The sequence below is a fragment of the Euwallacea similis genome, unplaced genomic scaffold (genome assembly GCF_039881205.1).
Source record: "Euwallacea similis isolate ESF13 unplaced genomic scaffold, ESF131.1 scaffold_64, whole genome shotgun sequence".
Taxonomy (NCBI): Eukaryota; Metazoa; Arthropoda; class Insecta; order Coleoptera; family Curculionidae; genus Euwallacea; species Euwallacea similis.
Genome location: NW_027098689.1, coordinates 75,756 through 78,554, shown reverse-complemented (window position 1 = coordinate 78,554; position 2,799 = coordinate 75,756). Strand labels below are relative to the sequence as shown.

Sequence of the window (2,799 nt, the reverse complement as noted above, 5' to 3'; positions counted from 1 at the left end):
ATTTAAGAATCTGTGATAACTATTACTGAACTAGGTGCGTTAGAATCTCAAGTATGAATTTGGAGGAAGGTCGGATTTTTGTTTATGCGTAGAGTTCCACTCTCAATCTGCCAAAAAAAGGACGCAGGGAAAACGAGCAGAATTTGGTTTCGGCCCATTTTGTTCTAGTTGATCAATCAAAACACAAATTTGGTAGGTTCACACGAACTTAGGATTTTTAGATTGAATGAGAAAAAACAGACCTTAAAAGGTTTTTGCAATTAACGTCTTAACACATGTGATTCTGCGAAGGGCCAAATTACTGATAAGGACTGGTGAGTGGGGACAGAGTCACGGTGTGTTAAGTGTACTCGAGAATATTTTTACCTAATGGTTCTCACGGTCAAACCAGAACATCCCTCAAGTTGAGCGATTTATGTATATTGGTTATCGCTTCGTTTGAGATGAGGCATAACAGATGATTTGGACAGGTATCCAACACTATCAGGCGCGACAAAAAGAACGATTTGACGCGCAGAGACGTGCTCCACACCGGTTTCAAGTTGGAGAATTGGTGCTCTTAAAGATAACATCTACGCAACCCATGGGGTCGAGTACAAAACTGCTGCCGAAATGGCATGGACCGTTTCGAATTTCAAAGCAATTTGGGAATGATCGATATGAAATCAGGGACATCCCAGGAATGACCAGATCGCAAGTGCCCTATTTAGGCGTGGCCAGTGTAGAAAATATGAAGCCTTGGATTCAACTCTAATACATATATGTTAGAGTAATTAAATATTTCACCAATAGAATTATAAGTCGATCCTATTTCTTCCTTTTCTGACTTAATACACTAGGCCGATGGCCCAGTGTAACCCGATATTAATGATGTTAATATAAACAAGGGTCTGAGCGTGGTTCAAGGAAAAAGAAGGAAGGGCAGTTAGAAAGATGATTTTGTTCGGGCCTCTTGGTTCCAGATGAGTTTTTCGGTTTTTGTTTTTTTTTTGTTCCGTTGGAAGGTGGAAAAAAATAAAGAGTGCTATCTGCGGAATAGAGTCTCATTTTAATCTACCTACTAACATATATAGTTTTTTTTATTATTGCGTCATCACCTTTCTCCTCCACCCCTTCTTCAGCGCGAAAGTAATGCATCATTACCCCCTCCTCAAATTCCTCAAGTTCGTCATCAGTGGAGTTACATTTCGGGTGTTTTCTTTCTTTGTGATTTACACTCCTCCAAAATGTATTTTACAGATATTTTATGTGACCACATACTGGATTACTCACTTGCTAGTGGAACTAGAATCCTCAATGGAATTCTTGGATTGTGTTGGTGGTTTTCCATAAAGAAACCTGGATACTTTGCGATCCAATTTCGACCCGAATATTTGGTTTTTGCACACCTTAGAGGCGTTTACTCTCGTGTTTTGCCAAACAGTTCTGAGTTCCTTCTCATTGTCAAAACATCTGTTTGCTTTAATGTCAGGAAATCTTAGTAAAGAAAATCAAACCCGAATACCAAACTGACCTGCAGTGGTTCGCAACACTACCCCAATTGATTTGAACTTGACTGTTGGCGAATTTAGCCTCACCATGACCTTTCACTGCTTTAAATAAAATTTTCTTTTCTTCTAGCGACCATTATATGCGACTTTTTAAAAATAAAAACAGAAATTGTTGTCATTTGATGAAAGGCAATTAGGAATACTCACTTTTTGATGGTTAATGGTAAGACTGATTGGGAGAGCTGTGTGGTTTTGGACGCATTATTGCAGTCACAACTTTTTGACTAAAAGGAATTGATTGGAATAGATATTATATATTACCTCAAGAAATCAAGATCTGATTAGATAGATTTTACACTCACTGATAAGCCAGAACAATTATTCAAAGATGCTGATGAACCAAAACAGGTGACACACAGGTGTGAGGGTAATTGGGCTGAAGGAACTGAATTGAACCTTAATTTCTTCCTATTGGTCTTGTTTTTGAAAATATCTTCTCCCTACAATCCATTAAACTATAACTAATATATCATTAGAATGTAACTAATTAGTTTCAATTATAAGGAATGATTGTAATGTGTTAATGTGTTAGGTACTTACCTTTTAGCTCATCAGAAAGTCCCAAGAAGGAGAAAAAAATGAGATAATCTTACTTCACCAAATACCACTTTATTATACAAATACCACAGCCCTAGTACTCTAACTTTAGTAGTTACTTTAGTGGTTAAATGCCTTCTAGTGAACAAAAATCACGGAAAAGATTATATCATTACTTACCTTGAAATGGTCTTCACAAACTTTAAAATCTTTTTTGTCATGAGTGCGTACTGCACTGAGCCATTTTGCCCGTGCATGGGGTTCTGCTGGAAAATCAAAATACTCTTTTAAGCATCTCCCACCCTCAGTGGAAGTGTTGCCACAATCAGGCACGCAGCATATTTTGTTGAACCAGTAATATTTCATTGTTCAAATTATTGAAACACGATTTTACTGTATGAACCAAATACAAATCAAAGAATAGTAAATGTGTATTGGATAAGTAGCTCTATTGTCATATTGTAAAATTTAGAAGATTGGAAAAAAATAATTTGACGAAAGTTAAGAGAACATCAATAATCGGACCTCTCACAGTATTTTTTGCAAGCAAAATTTTGTCACAAAGCCTCTGAATGCATTGTAGGTTAAGGTCTGGGTGGAAACCTACAATGATTTTATCAAATAATTTTGAATTCAATTTATCGTATCTTCAAGGCTCTACGGTATTTTCCCTTAGACCTTTGGGGCACTCATAAACTGATGCAAACCCTTT

General features: G+C 36.8%; 1 pseudogene; it reads right to left on the bottom strand.

Annotated features, from left to right (window-relative positions):
- Nucleotides 1-1,268: 1,268 nt before the first annotated feature.
- LOC136419061 (uncharacterized) lies at nucleotides 1,269-2,576 on the bottom strand (annotated as a pseudogene).
- Nucleotides 2,577-2,799: the final 223 nt, after the last annotated feature.